Source organism: Ovis aries, chromosome 6, assembly GCF_016772045.2.
Source record: "Ovis aries strain OAR_USU_Benz2616 breed Rambouillet chromosome 6, ARS-UI_Ramb_v3.0, whole genome shotgun sequence".
Taxonomy (NCBI): Eukaryota; Metazoa; Chordata; class Mammalia; order Artiodactyla; family Bovidae; genus Ovis; species Ovis aries.
In genome coordinates, this window is record NC_056059.1 from 97,094,692 (window position 1) to 97,111,563 (window position 16,872).

General features: G+C 41.1%; 1 protein-coding gene across 2 annotated transcripts in view; it reads right to left on the minus strand.

Moving 5' to 3' along the window:
• The window catches only part of RASGEF1B (RasGEF domain family member 1B), a 664,872-nt gene that overhangs the window by 174,149 nt on the left and 473,851 nt on the right, over positions 1-16,872 (minus strand). The gene's annotated exons all lie outside the window — the stretch shown is intronic.

Genomic DNA, 16,872 nt, shown 5'->3' on the forward strand with positions numbered 1-16,872 from the left:
TGTTAAAAAAATAACACTACAAGTATCTCATCTTGTTGCATAAAAACACTGATCACAGCTCAAATTCTGGTTTTCAAACCTCTGATTCTATATGGAGTACTGTCCAAAATTCTCTACCTGCCTTTTAGAACACTCCAAAATGTGGCTCTTTTTCCCTTTTTTGCTTTAGTTCCAACTCTCTCCTATAATTTACCTAAACCTCAAGCTACATTTGGCCAATTGTGTTTTTCTTCAGTAGATTCCAGTCTATGCCTTTGTTTATACTGCTCCTAGTTTCTGAAAGATCCTTTCTTCACTGTCTGTCTATGATTTCCCACCTGTCCTAAAAAGCACAGCTCAGATTCCCTAAGAAGCATTTTGCTATATTCCTCCACTCTGGCTAGAATCAAAATAAACTTCTCCCAATCACAGGATTCACATCCTATTATTAGGGTACTTGTCATTATCTGCTGGGAAGTGACTTACTGAAGACAGGACCCCTGCTTTTGTTATCTTTGTATCCTTTATAATCTAAGGCAGGTCTTATGTGTAGCTCTAATCTGAATGTTTGTGTCCCCCCCAGAATTCATATGTTGAAATCCTAAAGCCCTTAAGGGCTTCCCTGTTGGTCCAGGGGTTGGGACCTCACCTTCTAATGAAGGGTGTTAGTTTGATCCCCAGTCAGGGAGCTGAGGTCCTGTATGCCTTGCAGGCAATAAAAACAAAACATAAAAAGCAGAGATGATACTGCAACAAATGCAGTGGAGACTTTAAGGACGGTTCACATTAAAAAAAAAAACAAAAAACCTTAAGAAACTCCTAAGCCCCCAATGGTGAAGGGATTAGGAGGTGGGGGCTTTAGACAGTGATTTGGGAAATGATTGGGATTAATGTCTTTGTAAAAGACATCCCAGGGTGCTGGCTGGCCTCTTTCCCATGTGACGATACAAGGACAAGTCTGTGCCCTGGAAGAAGACCCTCACTCAACTGTGCTGACTTCGAGTCACCAGAAATCTGAGAAATAAATGTCTGCTGCTTATAAGCTCCCAATCTGTGGCATTTTGTTAGAGCAGCCTGAACAGACTAAGACATAGATATAGGTGCTTTCCATGACAGTACTCTTGCCTTTTGTCAGCTGAATCTTTTCTTTACGTAGAAACATCCCAGCCGATCCAGCTCTCTCTGGCCCTCGGCTCTCATTCTCACTAAGCACATTTTTCAGTCTCATTAGAGGAAATATCAAGATACTTGTTATTGAAAGATAAAAAATCTTAACCGTAGGTACCAACAACCCCATAAAATAAAAATGACCTTTAAAACTGAATCAAGCAAGTATTGACCCATCCCGCCTCCTACTGTCCATTAATTGGCCATGTTTCTTGAGCGAAAGAAAGATTTTTTTCAGTGGTCTTAGCAAAGGAATGGAGTACAACCCTCTGGAATCTCTACCCCTGCTGTTACTAATTATCTTACTCTGGGCAAATTACTCGTACTTTCGACCAGGGTGGCCCTGCCTGTAAATGTGGTTCATGTTATTTACACATATCTCGCAGGGCATTTTGAGACAAATTGTGGAGCTATCTGTGGCCTAGAAAGGCAAAGCATGATTCCTGGTGCAGAGGCCCCTGCAGTCTACCCCCAGGAGAAGCCATTCAAACCTCTGACTTTCTTCCTGTGGTCTAGAAACAGGGGAGATGGTCAAATTCCAAGGCATATGGCTTTCTGTTCATTAGGAGTGAAGCTGAGACCAGCAACTCATTTCACAGATCACGTTCCAGCCATCAAAGTTTAATTACCACCAAACCTATTGGCCCAGGTCCCAACCACGTTAGGGCATGCATGAAAGTTCTAAAGGATCCAGTTACCAATTCCCACCTTTCAGAGATAAAAAGACATTCATTGAGTGGCACCAGAGAAAAAGCTGAAATACATCAACTGAGACTGTGACTTTTTTTTTTTTTTTTAATGAAAATAACAGTTCAGTGTTGATGATCAGGACACATGACTCAGTTTCAAGGAAGTCAATCTGCAGACATAGTAGACGAATTTGAGGAACTCTGCCCTTCCCTCTAAGGCTGGTCCAGTTGCTATGGCAACAGGTAACTAGTTTTCTTAGGTGGATGTGCAGCTTGATTTTCTTTGGGACCAAAGAGTCCCTTGATATGATTGCACTGGGTATATTTAAGACTGAAGCAACCTACGAGTCTCAAAGCACAGATCTCTTACCTAGAAATCATTTGTGTGGTGGGAAAATGTGTGACGATTCTGGGCCATAAATAAAAGGATATTTCTGAGATAATGGGTTCACATACAAAACACAGAGTAGTCGGGCATGTTGTTATGACTAACTTGTCATTCAGGCTGACTCTGAGACTCCATGGACTGCAGCACACTGGGCTCCCCTGTCCTTCACTATCTCCTGGAGCTTGCTCAAACTCACTTTCATTGAGTCAGTGATGCCATTCAACCATCTCATCCTCTTGACGTCCAACCTATGTCACCTCCATCTCTTCCTGCTCCCCTAAATAGTATTTCCCTTTCCCTCTCTCCTTTGGTCATTTTAGGCTTTCCAACACAGGGTTTGTTGTTGCTATTATTTGGGTAGTTGAGTGGCTGGGTGGCTGGTATTGGGAGCTGTTCCCCATCTAATGTATTGTTTGCTCTATGTGGGGACAGGGACTCTGAGGATGGTCTTGAAGTGGAATAAGAGAAACTTTGGGAAAAGTCAAAGCCTCAGGCAAATCCGGCCGTCCTCTCCAGCTCTCTGCAAGATAAGGGTGAAACTGCCCCTTTATCTTCTTCCCATAATAACTTCAGAGCATTCCTGAGAAGCTACAGAACTGCTGAGAGCTCTCTGCAATGACAGGTACCTGGGGTTACTTTTCTAAGACTGGATTCCTAAAAGGAGACCAAAGAAGTGGTTAAGACCATGAACTGTAATTACAACCTTTAGTGTTTACCCTGGAGCCTGGAATATAAGGGCAACTCCTGGTGCCGAAGGACAGAAATAATCCATAATTTTGAGGAGGAAGGACACAAGGATCACCTCACAGCTCAGCTCATTGACCGAGCAGTGGGATCAGTGTGGGTGGCATCTGCCCAAGGGGGCATCACTGGGCAGCTCAAACAACCCTAATAACTCTGAAGAAAAGAATGTATCCTTGCTCAGAAATCTCGATTTTTTTAAAATTAATTTTTATTGCAGAGTAGTTTTTTTTCAGGGGCTTTCCCAGTGGCTTAGATGGTAAGAATCTGCCTTCTATCGGGGAGACCTCGGTTCGACCCCTGGGTAGGAAAGATCTCCTGGAGAAGGGAATGGCAACCCACTCCAGTATTCTTGCCTGGAAAATTCCATGGACAGAGAAGCCTGGCAGGCTACAGTCCATGGGGTCTTAAAGGGTCAGACACAAATGAGTGACTAACACACACACACATACACGGTGGCTTTAAAATATTGTGTTAGTTTCTACTGTACAGCAAAGTGAATCAGCTTTATGTATACATGTGTTAGTCCCACAGCTGTGTCCGACTCTTTGCAACTCCACAGACTGTAGAACCTCTAGGCTCCTTTGTCCATGGGATTCTCCTGGCAAGAATACTGGAGTGGTAGCCATTCTCTTCTCCAGGGGATCTTCCTGACCCAGGGATCAAACCTGGATCTCCCATATTGCAGGCAGATATTTTATTGTCTGAGCCACCAGGGAAGCCTCATATGTATATATACACCCCCTCTTTTTTGGATCTGTATCCCATAGAAAACATGGACGTGGATGTCAATCAACTGCCTGTACCTCCTCCCCACACCTCAGGGCTGTAAACAATGTGTTCTGTTTTGAGATGCAAGCAGATTCTTCTTCAAAGACGGCCACCCCTCTATCCATCCTCAACTTGTCACCCATCCTTTATCCAGATTAAAGATGACCGCACCTTCCATCTACAGAGTGCTCCCAAAGGACTGAGGACAATTTTACCCCAAAGGATCATGAGACACTTCTATACTGCACCTTTTGAGGAAATATCAAGTTACTTTCCCCTGTAATTAACACCTACGAAAACACACTCTTTTTTATTTTTGGCCTTTTGAATCATTTCTTTAGAATATTTTTCCAGGAGTAGGGTTCCTATGCCAAAGATATGGACATTTTTATGGCTCTTGTGATTTACTATCTATACTGCTTTTCAAAAGGATTGGGCTGGTTCACACAGCTACCATATGGCATATGTGTATATGTTGCAGATATGTATACACACTTTTTTCAACACAGCAAACTTATGAGCAGTATTTTCAAAAGCTGCTTCTGGGACTCAGGAGGGGAATATATTTCAAACATTTAGTGGGAACCAGGGAAGGGAAAGTTCCTAAAAGGGATGTGATATAGCTACATAGAGAGGAGGGGCCAGGCCCCATTGCTCTGGCCCCTCTACTCTCTGTCCCCCCAACATAAGAGTTGGGACCAATCAACAGGAACCTGGGTTCACCCCACCCAGGCCAGCCAGAGTTCCTTCTTAGCAAGGGTCAAGCACATAGACACAGAGGTGAGGCGGCCTTGGGAAGGGAGGAGAGCTGGGTGGAGGGCCATTAAATGTTGACTCACTCAGGCTTGACCAGACTTCCTCCCTTTTTCCACAATCCAGTACAATTTTGGTGAACTTAAGTAAACTGCACCCGCTGCTAAGTGTTCCCACTTCCTCTGGGTTATTATCACAGACCCACACCAGCTCCAGTATATGAAAATCCCCTCCCCTCAAAACCTGTGAGCAGAGAGAGGCTCATGGGGAAGAACAGACTCGCAGGCATTCCAGTTTTTAAGTTTCTGGGCAGAATCCTGGGAGAACCTGAGCTGCTTAAATATTCTTCAGTGCTTCCCCCAATATGCATTTTCCTTAAATGCTCCGCTGAGTCTTGGCATGTCAATTTCTAATTCTTAGATATTTTATGTGTTGATTTTTAAATGTCCCTTGTGCTTTTGCCTTCCTTTCCTATGTTTTATGCATCTTCAGTACCACCTGTACTTACCACAAGGCTGCCATTACAAAACACATTAAAACAAGTGCCTTCAAAATGCTCAACAACATTAATGAGACTTTTGAAAGAAAGTGGCACGTCCCTCTCACCACAGTCTCCTCTCTCTGAGTTTCCTGCCAGCCTTTATCCAAATGAATGTATATTTAGCTACAACATCACTTTGCTTTACTCTGAACATCACATTACACATGTTCTGCGTTGTTATGTAGTTTTAGGGCTTGTAATTTTTAGTGATTACATCATGTTCCATCAACAGGATGGAGTATAATGTCATTTACTATCCTGATACATATTTTATTTCCATTTTTTCACTGTAATTTTTTTGAAGTTTTTAAAACAGTTCTATTGATACAATTCACATGCCATTCACTTCACCCATTTAAGGTGTGCAATTCAATATTTCTCAAAAAAAAACCTCACAGGGTTGTGCAGCCATTGTTGTTGTTCAGTCGCTCAGTCATGCCTGACTCTTTGCAAAGCCCATGGACTGCAGCACACCAGGCTTGCCTGTCCATCACCATCTCCTGGCGTTTGTTCAAACTCAAGTCCATGGAGTCGCTGATGCCATCCAACCATCTCATCCTCTGTCATCCCCTTCTCCTCCCTCCTTCAATCTTTCCCAGCATCAGGGTCTTTTCCAATGAGTCAGCTCTTCGCATCAGGTGGCCAAAGTATTGGAGCTTCAGCTTCAGCATCAGTCCTTCCAATGACTATTCAGGGTTGATTCCCTTTAGGATTGACTGGTTTGATATCCTTGCCATCCAAGGGACTCTCAAGAATTTTCTCCAGCACCACAGTTCAAAAGCATCAGTTCTTCAGTGCTCAGCCTTCTTTATGGACCAACTCTCACGTACATACATGACTACTGGAAAAACTACAGCTTTAACTATATGGACCTTTGTTAGCAAAGTAATGTCTCTGCTTTTTAATATGTTGTCTAGGTTTGTGCAGCCATTACCACAATGTAATTTTAAAGTATCTGCGTCCCCTGCCAAAAGAAACCCTTTACCTATTAGTAACTCTCCACCATTTCCCCGTCCCCTTCCCCAGTCCTAGGCAACCACTAGTCAACTTTCTACTTGTGTTTTTGCCCATTCTAAACATTTTATATTTACATAAATGAAATCATACAATATGCTGTCTTCTGTGAGTTTCATCTAGTGTAATGTTCTCAAAGATTATCCATGTTGTAGGATATATCATCCTTCATCATTTTTTGTTGTCCAAAAAAGTTCCTTTGAATGGAGATACTATATTTTATTGATCTATTTATTCATATAAGTTGTTTTTACTTTGGGGCTATTATGAATAAGGCATTTATGAACATTCATGTACAAATTTTCATTTCTCTTGGTTATACACCTAGGTGTGGAAATGCCAGATCATAAGACATTTCTATATTTCACATTTTGAGGAACTATCAAACTATTTTCCCCTGCAATTAATACCTATGAAAATATACTTTTTTTGGTCTTTTAAATCATTTCTTTAGAATATTTTTCCAGGAGTAGGGTTCCTATGCCAAAATTATGAACATTTTTGTGGCTTTTGCTATTTACTATCTATGCTGCTTTTTGAAAGGATTAGATGTATAAGTAAAACACAATATCTAAATAAGTTTACACAACTACCACATATCATATGTGTATTATGTATGTATACACACACTTTTTTCAACACAGCAAACTTTTAAGGAAGATGTCACAATTAATCTCATATTTATAGATGAAGATACCAAGGGTCCTAGAGATTGGGAACTCAAGTGTTAGATGACCAGCCAAAGCCAAGCAATGCCTCTTTTACGGGCTTCATTGGCTTCAAGTGTCTGAATCCAACATGTCACTGGTTTCAATGAGTAATTGCTGACTATGAGTCTCTCCTGTAATTTCTTCAGCTTGTGTCACAATGAAACAAGAATGGCGATGGAGTCAGAGGCACGGGATCAAATTCCAGCCCCATAACATGCTAGCATGGAGACCTAGAGTAGGTTGCTGAATCACTAAGCATCCGTTTCCACAAACATACAACGTGATGATACCTACGTCATAGGCTTATCTGGAGGATTTGAATTAAAATTCAAGTCAGCAAAGAAACTTACATAATAATGCTCAGATCATTTTTCATGTTAATGACAAATGGCTTATTGTTATTCTTCCTTGGTGCCCTCTTCAAAGTAAAATATTAGGTATCTTCAATTCCCTATTATAATTTAATACATTTTCTCCTCTATTGTCAGTCAGAAAATTATCCTCTGAGTTACTGTAACTTAGCTCTATACTAAATTTATGACTTTTTATATAAAATATTGATTACATAAGCAATATCAAGGTTTATAAAAATGTTTCAATAAAATTTATAGCAATTATAGATTTTAAAAATTATAAAAGTCACAAGTAAATTATTTAGAAACTTATCAATTAAGTTCAAATGGCATATTTACTTTTAAACTAAAAATATTCAGAACTTTTAAATTATAAATTATAATTAAAAATTTAAAGTAAAACACAAAGTCTAAAATAGAAATATTTTAAATATTAAAAAATAATCAATCATGAGTTAATAAAATAAGAATTGGCTCGTAAACATAAATGCTTATTTTAAAAGTAGAAGTCTGATGGTATGGGGAGAGAGGTGGGAGGGGGGTTCAGGACTGGGAACATACAGCCATGGCAGATTCATGTTGATGTATGGCAAAACCAATACAGTATTATAAAGTAAAATAAAGTAAAATTTAAAGAAAAGAAAGAGCAAAAATAAATAAATAAATACAAGTAGAGGTCTGGCTCTAAGGACCTTGTAAACAAGACAATAATGATAAAGCAAAAATAGCTGTGGTCCCTTATTCTGAAGTCTTGGATTTCTGAATAGCTTTGACACTCACTTGGTATATGACCTCTTTGGGGTTCCTCATTTCTTTAGCAATAAAAAGTATAGTATATAATTTGCTGTTTTTAAAAAGAAGATCCTATAAGGCAATGTATCTGAAAACAATCAACACCACATAAAAATTGTACAGCTTTTTGATACATCAAAACCTAGGTGTGATAGTTCCACCACACAATTTGTCCATTCACTTATATGATAAGAACCCTAAATTATCTAGGAGTTCAGCAAAAATAGGAAGGAAAACAAAAATGCAAAGTCATCATCTATCCAAACATGAGAAAATAGTTCTCTCCCTTGTTTTGACCTCCCATGTATCACTGGAGGACAATATCATATGCAAAATGATTCGGGAAGAATAGGCTCATAAAATAATCATATGGAACTTTTACAGGATGGAGGGAAGGATGCTGTAACTTGCATCTTTGCAGATGGGATCTGCTTGGTGACCAGCGGCAAATTTAGGGGAAAGCATCAATAGGTAAGTGGCAAGTTATAAGCTTATTTCAAAATCATACATTGCAGTCTTAACTCCCAGGACCTCAGCATGTGACTGTATTTAGAAGTAGGGTGTTTCAAGAGGTGATTAAGTTAAAATGAGATAATCAGCGTGGGCTCCAATCCAAATAACTGCAGTCCTTATAAGAAGAGGTAGTGTATACACAGATGCACACGTAAGGAAGGTCATGTGAAGACACAAGGAGAACACGGCCATCTGTGAGCCAAGGAGGGAAGTCTCAAACCAACTCTGGTGACAGCTTCATCTCAGACTTCTAGCCTCACAGAACCATGAGAAAGTAAGTTTCTGTTGTTTCAGCCACTCAATTTGGAAACCCTAGAAAATGAATAGATAGCTTCCCAGCAAAAACAAAACAAAACAACAAACAAATTCAATATCAGGAGGAAGGACTTTTAGCAGAGAAGCTTTTGGGGACTTTGAGGCAGTTAGGTGGAACCAGTGGTAAGGAACCCACCTGGCAATGCAGGAGACATAAGAGATGTGGATTCTATCCCTGGGTCAGGAAGATCCCCTGGAGGAGGAAATGGCTATCCACTCCAGTATTCCTGCTTGGTAAACCCTTTGGACCGAAGAGCCTGGTGGGCTACAGTCCATAAGGTCACAAAGAGTCAGACACAACTGAAGTGACTTAAGCACAAGCAGCTGGTGTAAGAAAGGTTTCCAAATAAACTGGATGTTGCCTTGACTAGTAACAAAACAGATGCAGATGTTTGCATGGACAGGATTTTGTGCATCAGTGCTGAGCAGGCCCTGGGGATACTTAGGTGAATACGACGCTGTCTTACTCTCAAGGAGGCCTCCCAGTCTAGTGGGAGAGAGAGGTGAACAAACAATATTCAAAGGAGTGGTGTACATTCAGGACACAGATATATAGAAGAAGATGCAGTTGGGGCAAAGGAAGAGCAGCTGGCCCAGCCAGGAGAGGGGCTCCTGTGACCAGAAGGTTTCTGGAGGAAGGTGGTACAGGAGCTGAGGCCAGGAGGACAAAGTTAGGTAGTCAAAGAAGTGGTATGAAGCAGGGTGGCTCGGGGGTGGTGGGTTGCTGGGGATAGAGAAAGAGACGTATGGTGTCAAAGGAAGAGAAAATGTCATGAGTGCAAGAGGCATGCAATATAAAGAAGTGTTGAGTTTTTATGTCTGACTCTCTGGGACCCCATAGACTATAGCCCACCAGCCTCCTCTGTCCATGGAATTTTCCAGGCAAGAATACTGGAATGGGTTGCCATTTCCTACTCTAGGGTTTTTATATGAACCACAGATAATTTGGGGCTGTTAGACCTTAAAGAGACAGAGGTGGAGCGTGATGACTCTGGAGAAGCAGCTAAGAGGCCCACGATACTTTTACAACAGTATGTGAATGGATTTGCTGGGCAGCAGACAGGAGCATGCATGTGAGAGGCGGAGAGACTAGGAGCTTGGCAAATATTTAGGCCGCTGTGGTCACAGACCAGGAAAGACAGAGGTGTAGAGAGTGAGGGAGTGGAGACAGGGACACAGAGGGTAGACTCCAGGAGAAGGAAAGGACATGAGGAGGGTACAGCTAAGGGGTAATTTGTTTGCCTCAGGGTCTGCCCTGGGCACCAAAAGGCCCAAAGAGCACTCCCCACTGTGGAATCCTGATTTTAAATGCCTTCACTGATGTAAAATTTGTACTACATTTTGGCCCCTGCCTTCTTGCCTCAAGTCAAACTTTTTGCTGCCACCAAATATTTTTGCTTTCTCCCATGCACGCACCCTGTTGTGCAGTGTGTCTGCCATTCTGCTAAAAATGACACACGTGTGCACAAGCTGCTAAGCATTAATTGCACAATTTCAGGAAGGCACCAGATAAGTTCAATGCTCTTATACGGACATTTAAATCTGACATTGTACAATATAGATAAAAATGATAAAATTCATACTAATAATTTGATTTAATATTTAATATTTGGCAGACCACAAATGGGGCCATAGCCATGGGCCTAATTCTCCCAAAGAGCAAATAGGTGGTACAATTTCAAGTGCAGAGGTTAGGAAGCCCACTTTTGGATTATCTGCACTTGAAATTTCTTTTCTAGGGAAAAGATATTCATTCTGTAATTAACAGCAAAATTTTTAATGTGTGAAATTCCCTGGGAGAGATGGCTTGTTGGATTTCATTCACAATAAGAGAGAAGAGGGCTTCCCAGGAGGCTCAGAGGTAAAAAATTCGCCTGACAATGCAGGAGACGCAAGAGATGAGGGCTCGCTACCTGGGTCAGGGAGATCCCCTGGAAATTCCAGGCAAGTTTTCTTGCCTGGAAAAATTCCATGGGCAGAGGAGCCTGGCCAGCATCACACAAAGGTGGTTGTTATTGTTTGGTCATTAAATTGTGTCCGACTCTTTTTGCGACCCCATGGACTGTAACCCACCAGGCTCCTCTCTCCATGGGATTCTCCAGCAAGAATACAGGAGTGGGTTGCCAGTTCCTCTTCCAGGGGATCTTCCTGACTGAGGGATCGAACCCACATCTCCTGCATTGGCAGGTAGATTCTTTACCACCTAGCCACCAGGGAAGCCGCACACAAAGATTACTTTCTCTCAAAGAAACAAAAGAAATGGAATTTGCAGTGATAGTAGAGAGGACACATGCCAGGGACATTTAATCTGAAATTCTATTATGAAAGGTAAAACTGTAAAACAGATATATTATAGGACATTGTATATGGCAATAGTTCATTTTCTTTCACTGCCATGTGTACCATTCTGGGACTATATCACATTTCTTTTTCTGTTTCTATTAGCTGGTTCCTGTTGCTTGCAAATAAGAACTTCATGAGACATGTGCAAAAATCCAGAGAGGAATGTTATAGGTTAGGAGTAGCAGGGAGAGAGGCCCTGATGCCATTATGTAACCACCTTGTATTGATTACTTTTTAATCAGATATTGTAACTAAGTGTTCACACACACACGCACACACACACACTCTCTCTCTCCTAGATCAATAGTTAAATAGTCAGAGATAACCCCAGTTAATCATTCTCACTCAACAATGATATCCCAGGCATTGAATTAGGCAAAATGCTATGAAGTATGATTAGTATTTATGCAAACTGGGAAACTCACATTTAATAAACTGAAATAAATGGCTTAAGATCATCTATGTAATGACAAAGTAAGAACTTGAACCCAACATTGTCTGCCTCCAAAATCTATGTTTCTCATCAACATACCATATTGATAATTTCTTTTTCTGAAGCTAAGAAAAAAGCTGATTAACTTATGAAGGACATGTAAAGCAGATCCTGTTAACTCTAAATGATATCAAGCAGCACCAGCAATCTTTCAGGAGTCCTTATTTTCCCCAGTGTCTGTGCAGAGCATCCAAGACAAGGTGGTAGATGTGACTCAGAAAGGATGAACATTCCATGGAATGGTGAGCATGACAAACTGCTTGCCAATATTCTTCAGTTACTGGCAGACACTGATGCTATAGTCCAGCTCTGCTAAATAGAGTCTTAGGTAATAATGGTAATTCATATTCATAAAATATTTTACAGTCTTTCTAAAACATTATGGAACACTGCTAGGTCATAAACAGCAATATATGTCTTCACCACCTACACTGATCTTTCTTTGAAAGATGTCTTTTTTTTTTTTTTTTTCAGAATGAGTACAGAGTAGAGAAGGAATATAATTGTTTTTGTTATGTTTCATTTTTTTTTACAGATAAATACTAAATCTGACTCAGTTCAAAATATTGAACTGATTTAACCTATTAGAATTTTACAGATTATGACACTGATGTGTTTTGGTTTGTTGGCTGGTTGCTGTCGTTCTGTTGGTGGTAGTTTTTGTTGTCTGCTTGGCACAAAGTGTTATTGGTTTAGGCACAATTTATTAAAACAAAGAGGATTCCCTCCTTTGGTGGAATTTCTCTTAAGTTTCTATCTGAAACACAAAAAACATTAAAAGAAACAACTGAACCTGAACAGATTTGGCATCTGTGCTGTGCTTAGCTGCTCAGTCGTCTGACTCTTTTCGACCCCATAGACTATAGCCCACCAGGCTCCTCTGTCCATGGGGATTCACCAGGCAAAAATACTGGTGTCGGTTGCCATGCCTTCATCTAGGAGATCTTCCCGACCCAGGGACTGAACCCAGGTCTCTTGTGCTGCAGGCAGATTGTTTACCAGCTGAGCCACCAGAGAAACCCACTAGGGGCGTTTCTGGGCTTCCCTGGTGGCTCTGCATTGTGCCTGCAATGCAGAAGACACAGGTTTGATCCCTGAGTCAGGAAGATCCCCTGGAGGAGGCCTTGGCAACCCATTCCAGTATTTTTGCCTGGAGAATCCGAGGGACAGAGAAGCCTGGTGGACCACAGTCCATAGGGTTGCAAAGAGCCAGACACTACTGAAGTGGCTGAGAATGCACGCAAGCACGCACGCTCAAGGGCATTTCTATACATCATGCAACCGCAGTTATGGAATCATGTCTGAAGGCAACACTGGAATCCATTTAGAAATTGGTAGTAACAATCAATGGAGAAGGCAATGGCACCCCACTCCAGTACTCTTGTCTGGAAAATCCCATGGACGGAGGAGCTTGGTGAGCTGCAGTCTATGGGGTCGCTAAGAGTCGGACATGACTGAGCAACTTCATTTTCACTTTTCACTTTCATGCATTGGAGAAGGAAATGGCAACCCACTCTGGTGTTCTTGCCTGGAGAATCCCAGGGACAGGGGATCCTGGTGGGCTGCCGTCTATGGGGTCGCACAGAGTCGGACATGACTGAAGTGACTTAGCAGTAACAATCAATCCCTAGGAAAAAACTCTTAGCCGAATAGACAAGGGCAGAGTAGGGCTATAAGAACAGTTGACGTATTTTCTCTTGGCTGCTTTTTTAATTACACCGTTTCCTAAACCAATTTTATTTTTGAACACTCCTCTCTAAAAATTATCATCCAGCAGATAGTTATGGTATCATCTGCTGCCTGCTGCTTATAATTGACAAGTGATTGCTGGTACAATTCATGTCATTAATCAGCCTTGAAGAGAAGTGAAAACTGTACCCTCCATCCAAACACAAAGCTAGTTTTTGGTGTTGGTACTTTCTACTTTGGCAGCCTGGGCTGATGTGAGCACATAAACATCAGCTGCTACTCTTGGTCGGGGGGCACTTCAGCTTACAGAATGTGGGCAGCTGACTCCTTCATATGTTATGCCAGGTGAGCCTGAATATCTTCAGGGACTTCATGCCCAGTCATATTTGTGGGCAGGGAAACAAACACCTACCCATTGTTGGGAAAAGGCAGTTTCCTTTGGAAAAGGGCAGACACACAGCAAATGCAAAGCCCACTTATGCAACAACAGGAAAACATAAAGCCCAGTAGTCGCACTCAAGGAACACTTTCTTTTTGATCCTCAATATTCTGAAAGGAAAGTTTATTCTTCCTGAGTATCTCTTCCATCTAATTTATAATCATAAATAAAATCACTTTTGCATTATAAAAGTGTACTTGACGGTTAAAGACCTTGAAGTATTAGACAAATTCTCAATGGAGAAAAATCCTTTTAGGTTTCGAATTGCTTTTTTTTAAAAATCTAAGAAACACAGAGGATGAGCCATCACTGCAGGTTTGGAGCCTGGTATTTAGGTGCTTTATTTGCCAAACTGGTGTTTAGTTTCACTGAGTCACTCTCTTTATTTCCCAATATATGATGTTAATGTATTCACCTAAAGTTCTAGGGAAAGTTAAACATACAAACTGAACATGGCAATACAGCCACTATATTCTTCTTAACCTTCTCTTTTTAATTTTAGGATTTACCTTTTAGTATCAGTGTATGTATACAAATAGCAAAAGAAATGAGAAACAGAGGTTGATCCACCTTGATTTACTGTTACATTTGGTCTATTCCTGGATTCACCTTGACCTGGCATGATAAGAACTAAGGAATTTCTGTACCTAATCACCAAACAGATGAGAGAGTAAGGGAATGCATGACAGAATTCATAGAGGAAGAAAGAGTTATTTCACTAATTTTTGCCCAGGAGAGTCCTCCTGCTCTTTGACTGAATTTGAACTCTATTCTCTATGAAATCTATTTGTTTTGGCTGGAATTTGGAATTTATCTAAAGTCAGTGTTAATCTTAACATTATCTAGGAATTCAGCTTAATATTAAACCTTGCAATGGATTAAGGGGATTTATTTGCTTGGTTACTTTTTAAAAGATTCCATCCACACATTTGAAATGCAGCTCTGAATTGTGTTAATTTAATGAAAATCATGGAGGAGATGTAGGTGTTTATTTGCTTTTTGTACTCTAATGTGAAGAGGAACTAAAAAGCCTCTTGATGAAAGTGAAAGAGGACAGTGAAAAAGTTGGCTTAAAGCTCAACATTCAGAAAACTAAGATCATGGCATCTGGTCCCATTACTTCATGGGAAATAGATGGGGAAACAGTGGAAATAGTGTCAGACTTTATTTTGGGGGGCTCCAAAATCACTGCAGATGGTGACTGCAGCCATGAAATTAAAAGACGCTTACTCCTTGGAAGAAAAGTTATGACCAACCTAGATAGCATATTCAAAAGCAGAGACATTATTTTGCAAACAAAGGTCCATCTAGTCAAGGCTATGGTTTTCCAGTGGTCATGTATGGATGTGAGAGTTGGACTGTGAAGAAAGCTGAGCGCTGAAGAATGGATGCTTTTGAACTGTGGTGTTGGAGAAGACTCTTGAAAGTCCCTTGGACTGCAAGGAGATCAAGCCAGTCCATCCTAAAGGAGATCAGTCCTGGGTGTTCATTGGAAGGAATGATGCTAAAGCTGAAACTCCAATCTTTTGGCCACCTCATGCAAAGAGTTGACTCATTGGAAAAGACTCTGATGCTGGGAGGGATTGAGGGCAGGAGGAAAAGGGGACGACAGAGGATGAGATGGCTGGATGGCATCACGGACTCAATGGACATGAGTTTGAGTGAACTCTGGGAGTTGGTGATGGACAGGGAAGCCTGGCGTGCTGCGATTCATGGGGTTGCAAAGAGTCGGACACATGTGAGCGACTGAACTGAAGTGAATCTAATGTCAGTCCAGTGCAGGTGTCCTGATTTCGAGGGTCTAAGAATTCTCATACACTCTGAAAATGAACTTGATTTGAAAATAGCCTACACTCAAAGCAGCTATAAACTGCAGCCATGCCCATTTGCTTCAGCCTCCTGAAGTGTGTGTGTGTACAAAAAACAATGAAAATGACTAGAAAGAAGCTACAGTGATCAAGACATAGTACTGGCAAAAGAATGGTGGGGGTGGGGGGAAATCAATGGAACAGAATACAGAGCCCAGAAACAGACTGGCATAACTATATTCAACTCATCTTTGATGAAGGAGCCAAGGGGCAACACAATGGAGCAAAGATAGTCTTTTCAGCAAATGGTGTTGTACCAACTAGACACCCACAGGGAAAACAAAAAGTGAATCTGGACACAGACCTAACACCCTTCACAAAAATAAACTCAATTGGACCTAAATGTAAAAAGCAACACTACAACATTCCTAGGAGATAACATAGGAGAACACATAGATGACCTTGGGGATGTATGTCAATAACGTTTTTAGATATAGCACCAAAGGTACCACCTATGAGAGAAATAATTGACAAGCTGGACTTTTAAAAAAGAGCAGTGTCAAGGGACAGAGAAGATGGGGAAAATACGTCTGCAAAGAATATACCTGATAAAGAATTGTTATCCAAAATGTACAAAAAATAATGAAAACTCAACAGTAAGAAAACAACTAGCTGGATAGCATATTAAAAAGCAGAGATATTACTTTGCCAACAAAGGTCTATTTAGTCAAGGCTATGGTTTTCTAGTGGCCATGTAGAATGTGAGAGTTGGACTGTGAAGAAAGCTGAGCGCCAAAGAATTGATGCTTTTGAACTGTGGTGTTGGAGAAGACTCCTGAGAGTCCCTTGGACTGCAAGGAGATCCACCAATCCATCCTAAAGGAGATCAGTCCCAGGTGTTCTTTGGAAGAACTGATGTTAAAGCTGAAACTCCAGTACTTTGGCCACCTCATGTGAAGAGCTGACTCATTGGAAAAGACCCTGATGCTGGGAGGGATTGGGAACAGGAGGAGAAGGGGACGACAGAGCATGAGATGGCTGGATGGCATCACTGACTCGATGGACATGAGTTTGTGTGAACTCCAGGAGTTGGTGATGGACAGGGAGGCCTGACATGCTGTGATTCATGGGGTCGCAGAGTTGGACATGACTGAGCGACTGAACTGAACTGAACTGCGCTTAAAAAATGGGCCAAAGATCTTAACAGACACCTCACCAAAGAAGATATACAGAATACAGATGGATATGAAACAATGCTTCACATCATATATTATGAGAGAAATGCAAATTAAAATGAGATAGCATACACGTATTAGAACATCCAAAATCCAGAACACTGACAACACCAAATGCTGGTGAGAGTGTGAAGCAACA